We start from the raw sequence: 5,910 nt of genomic DNA, 5'->3' as shown, positions 1-5,910 counted from the left end.
CAAGATGAGAGCTACAAGACGAGAGCTGCAAGATGAGAGCTACAAGATGAGAGCTGCAAGATGAGAGCTACAAGATGAGAGCTGCAAGATGAGAGCTACAAGATGAGAGCTGCAAGATGAGAGCTGCAAGATGAGAGCTACAAGACGAGAGCTGCAAGATGAGAGCTGCAAGATGAGAGCTACAAGACGAGAGTTACAAGATGAGAGCTACAAGATGAGAGCTAAAAGATGAGAGCTACAAGATGAGAGCTACAAGACGAGAGCTGCAAGATGAGAGCTGCAAGATGAGAGCTACAAGATGAGAGCTGCAAGACGAGAGCTGCAAGACGAGAGCTACAAGACGAGAGATGCAAGATGAGAGCTACAAGATGAGAGCTGCAAGATGAGAGCTGCAAGATGAGAGCTGCAAGACGAGAGCTGCAAGATGAGAGCTGCAAGATGAGAGCTACAAGATGAGAGCTACAAGACGAGAGCTGCAAGACGAGAGCTGCAAGATGAGAGCTGCAAGATGAGAGCTACAAGATGAGAGTGACAAGGTGAGAGCTGCAAGATGAGAGCTACAAGATGAGAGCTACAAGATGAGAGCTGCAAGATGAGAGCTGCACGATGAGAGCTACAAAATGAGAGCTACAAGATGAGAGCTACAAGATGAAAGCTACAAGATGAGAGCTGCAAGATGAGAGCTACAAGATGAGAGCTACAAGATGAGAGCTATAAGATGAGAGCTACAAGATGAGAGCTACAAGATGAGAGCTACAAGATGAGAGCTACAAGATGAGAACTACAAGATGAGAGCTATAAGATGAGAGCTACAAGATGAGAGCTACAAGATGAGAGCTATAAGATGAGAGCTACAAGATGAGAGCTGCAAGATGAGAGCTATAAGATGAGAGCTACAAGATGAGAGCTGCAGGAGGAGGAGGTGCAGGAGGAGGAGGTGGCAGAGAAGATGACACATTGACAAGGTTAGAAATGAGTCCACCAGAGGGACAGGTCAGGTCTTAAGACAAAGTTTGAGGCTCAGATGGTTTGGACTTGAAGGACAGTGGACGTTTTGGACAAAGAATGATGGACATGGAGTCCACAGAAGGTTGGAGTGAAGCGGGATCTGCTGGAGAAAAGGTGAGATGGAGGCAAATGATCTTCAGCGGAGCAGCCAAGAGAAGATGATGATCCTTTACAATTTGAAATATTCTAAAGTTGTTTAAAAAAAAATACACAAAAAGAAACACTTGCCAAGTGGAAGCTTTTATTTCATGGATTAAAAAAACAAAACAAATACACATTTATTACACTTTGAATAAATATTTTCCTCTCATTTGTTTCTTTATTGCGTCCTTCAGCTCCTAATGAGTCCAAGTTACTGATCCCTGCACGTGCTGCTTGAGCTGCACTTTGTCCACTTTTTAAAGTTGGGCTTAAATCTCTAAAAACAAAGTCCCATTTGTTCCATTGCAGCAGAGCATGTGACAAACTTTAAGCAGTTCAACACTGGAAATACAGTTTTATTTCTGTATAATTATTGACATTTCCAGCAGGGCTCCTTCCTGAGGCATCTGAAAACACTGATGTAGTTTCATGTAAGATGTTGCCTCATATGTCACACCACAGAAACCAGAGTACCTAAAACTGAAAACCAACATTGTCTACACATCAGGGTTCACATCAGACGCTTCCAAAACACCAACAGGAATTCAATTTTCAGCTCGTTTAATTGCACTTTAAAAAAATAAACCGCCTATTGCCCATTAAGGACACCTCATTACACACAAAAAAATCTTACAGGTAAAAAAAATGAAGATTTTATATCCTTTCTGCTTTCACCGTATCCTGATGTTTGAGGTTTTGCATATAGGATAAACAATGTGTCCTTTGTGCATCAACAGTAACTTTAAGACCATTTGCAACAACAGTTTATGTTGCATTATAATGAAATGTAAACGTCATAAATCATAAACCTAAAAACCATAAAAATGAAATGTTTCACAGTGCATCGGTGCACAGACTGCATTCATTGTGAACAAAACCAGTAAATATTATTACTCTTGTTTGGTTCTTATACTGGAGAGTCGTCGGCGCGCAGCTACGTGGGGGCGAGGAATATTTCTTAAACGATGTTGGCAATAATGTGAACTTACGGCCCGGAGCGGTCCTGGAGCTCAAGGGGCCACAGTTACTCAGGGGCCGGACATCCAGCAGTTATTGTTTGTTTCACGGTTTAAAATCTAGTTTAATTTAAAAAAGAACCCACTGGTGGGCCGAACTGAGTTGAGTTTGGCACCAGTTGAATAGCCCTGGCCTAGATTTTTGCTTTGCTTGAACCTAATTCTTGTCGACTGATAGGTTTTTTGTGTTTCTGTATAATATTTGAATATCGGGGAGGGGGGGGGGGGTATATTCATGACACAAGCGTGTACAGATGTGAGCCCATGAACACGCCGTTTGAAAACATGGCAGAGGGTTTGTATCTGAAACAAATGCTCTGTAAACTCAGGCACTTGGTGCGGTGGATTTCCTGTCTTGCCACACAAACCTGGTGAATAACGAGTGACCTTTGACCCCACCCCCCACCCCCCACTGTTACTGGTCTGGTCCTGGATCAAGAAACCTAACTGGTAATAGACTTGTCAGGTAAATTGGCCTAAAATTTATCTGCAAGGAATTTGCATATTAACTAAATATTTAGGTCGGACCTAAATATTCAACTTGCAAGTTGAATATTTAGGTCCAAGCTAAATATTTAGTTAGCAAATTAAATATTTTGTTTAGGAATTAAATGTTTAACTTATAAATTAAATGTTTAGTTTATAAATTAAATGTTTAGTTTGGAAATTAAATATTTAGTTTTGGGAAATAAATATCAAGCTTGGAAATTAATTGGAAACTAAGTACTTAATTTACACGCTAGTTATTCCATAGTTATAACCTTGTTATTCATACATTTATTAATGTTATAGTTCCAAATTAATTAACTAATTAAGTTTGTAAACTAAATATTTAGCTTGTAAATTAAATATAGTTTGGAACTGTATCAAATAACATGGTGAAAATAAGACTGAAAAAATATATATATTTTAATGAAAAACCAGAATACTGTTTTTAATTTTTGACTGTGTGACTTTACAAACAGCCGAAGAGTTTAGTTTCTGTTGTCAGAGTTGAGGAATGGCTCTGATGTAAAGGCCCAGTTCTTGTTGTGATCATCAGCTGATCGTGTCCCGTGCGTTCAGTCCCTTCATTTTTCTTTCTAAAAGACTGAAGTCGCCCTGACTGACACTACCGGGGTTTGTCTCCCCCCCAGGTGTTGTCCGAGGCCATTAGCACACCTGGAGAGGAGTGAGGAGCAGATCTCTGATCAGCTCCGACTGCAGCCTCACTCTTTGTTTCTGTCAGCGGGCCGCGAGCCGGGCCCCTGTCAGCCGGTGTCACCGCACCATCCGCCCTGATACCGGGGGGGCGAAATTCAAAGTGTCTGTCCGGTCACTTTGTGCTTCCTGTTTTCTTTGCTCTGTGGGTGACAGCGCCTCAGCTGTGCACCTATAAGTGCACGAGGGCGTCCTCAGCGACCCACTTCCATCTCATGGGGCTCCGCTTCAACCGGACGGCAACAACTTAGGGATTATTTTTCCAAACAAGCCCCTCAAATAATATAAATCTGTTCAGGGTATGGTTTGTGTGTAAAGCCCCTCTTATTGAGTTCTGGCTTCATGCGTGACAAACCGGGTCAGAACCTTCACAGCTGCTCTTGTTTAAAGCTCGTGCCCTAAAATATAATGGAAAGTTTATCAAATCAGTGAAACGTTGAGACAAACCTGAAAGTTAAAATTTAAAAAAAAATTATACTTTTACCCTCAAAGATGAACATTTTTAACCATTTGCGCCTCAGCAGAAAAAAATATTTTCAATAACATTGTTTTTTTCAGCCTTCTGCATTTGATAAATTACATCTAAAGGGCCAGTCTGAACATTTTCTGAATTTTGTGGGATTTTCTCATCCTCCAACTTTAAAGCTGTTTAAGAAATGAGAAACTGTTGAGCAGCTTCTGAAACTCCTGTTCACTGATCTCAGATTAGCTCTAACAATTTGAGCAACTTTATGAATCCAACCAGCTTATTTAAAAAGTAATCTTTTTTATTCATTCTTTATAGCTGTTTATGACAACACTCTGAAATCCTAAATCTGTGCATGGAGAGTTTAATAAGCACCGAATAACTGTCAGTAAAATAGCAAAGGATTCAAACAAAATGCAAAATGCTTCATCAGATTTTCAGCAGAGTTATATAAAAAAAATCACTTTAAATTTAATTGTCAAAAGTATCATTAGCATCAACCGTTACAAAAATAAAACCAGTCATAGATGCACAGACAACGGTTCGGGAGGCTCTTTGTTAAAATGTTTATTAGCAATGTTTGTGTGTTTCAGCAGCGGTTGGCTTAATAAAACTCTGGGACATTTTTTTGTTGGAAGCTTTGCCCTGAAGCTTTCACATATTTATTTATTCCCACTGAGAAAAAAAAAGCTTTTGTGCTTCTTTTGGCAAGAAAATGAAATTAAAAGCAGGAGGTGAAAAGTTTGGAAAATAAAAACCTCCAATTATAATTTAATTTTGTATATACTGTAACATACCATATTTTTCGGACTTTAAAGGTGCAGTTAAAATCCTTTATTTTCTCAAAAATCGACAGTGAGCTTTATAATCTGGTCACCTTATGTATTAATTCTAGTTGTGCTTACTGACCTCAAACCGATTTTATGTGGTTATTGCGAATGAGTTGAATAAAGTTTGACTTATTTTTTCGCTTACTATAAGCTGGTGCGCTTTATAGTCTGAAAAATGTTTTTTTTTTCAAGATTATGAAGAATGCTTATCATACCAGTTTTATTATGAAATAATCTGCTGGTTTATTTTAAATTGAAAAGGTCACCTTTCCGTCTAAAGTTAAAAGAATTGGGATGTATATGAAGCGGCCATTTTGACCATAAAGTTTCCAATATTAAGGTTTGAAGCTGCAACAAGAAAAAAATTTGCCCCAAATACTATAAATATAATTTTATTTGTAAACAGTATTTTTCTTACTTTAACAGCTCTTCTTAACACTGACCGGCGTAGTTTGAACCATTTTTGTTACCCAACTTTAACTATTTTGACATTTCAATATTTTTTCCTTCAAACCTGAGCAAAATCTTGCATTGCCTCAAAAAGTTAAACACTTTAATAAAATGTCCAATCACAGTCCAGACTGACCCTGCAGTGCTGCTTTTCACCACTGGAGGGCGCCGCACCGTTTATTTTAGGCCCAACTGGAGGCAGAAGTGTGTGCAAAAGCACTTTCAGCTTCATCAGGGGAAACAAACGTGAGCATATTGTGCAGAAATGTGTGAAAAGTTGAGCGTGAGAAGGAAGACGCAGAGAAGAAATGGCAAAAGAGGCAGAGAGAGCGTTTGAAGAACAGACAACCGCTGCAGGCGTCTGTCAACGAGCAGAAATGAGGATCTTTTCCAGATGTTTCAAAGAACAAAGTCACACCTCCGTACGTTTGTTTGATGTTTATGTGACCGTAGGGCAGCGCTCCAGTCACGTCCACTTTCACTCACTCGGACACTCGTCTTCAAAAGTTCTGCCTGCGATCGTTTGACACGTTTGAAAAGGGACTTTACGGCGCGGAGGGGCTCACTGCGTGGACTGGGGAAATTAATTTGCATTTAAAGTCTTTATTTTACACGGACAAATAGAAAACAAACAATGTTACATGTAAAATAATGCAACATTTGTATTGAATATAGAAAGTTTAGCTGGCGGCTTCTTTGCAGTCCTTAAAGTTTGACCCTTAACCTCCTAGGACCTGGCTTCCACATTTGCACAAGTTCAGGTCTTAGGAGTTTAAATTAAAGTACTCCCTCTGGTTTT

This window comes from Nematolebias whitei, chromosome 17 (assembly GCF_014905685.2).
Source record: "Nematolebias whitei isolate Nwh7 chromosome 17, NemWhi1, whole genome shotgun sequence".
In the NCBI taxonomy this organism is placed as follows: Eukaryota; Metazoa; Chordata; class Actinopteri; order Cyprinodontiformes; family Rivulidae; genus Nematolebias; species Nematolebias whitei.
Note: the sequence above shows the minus strand (reverse complement) of the source record.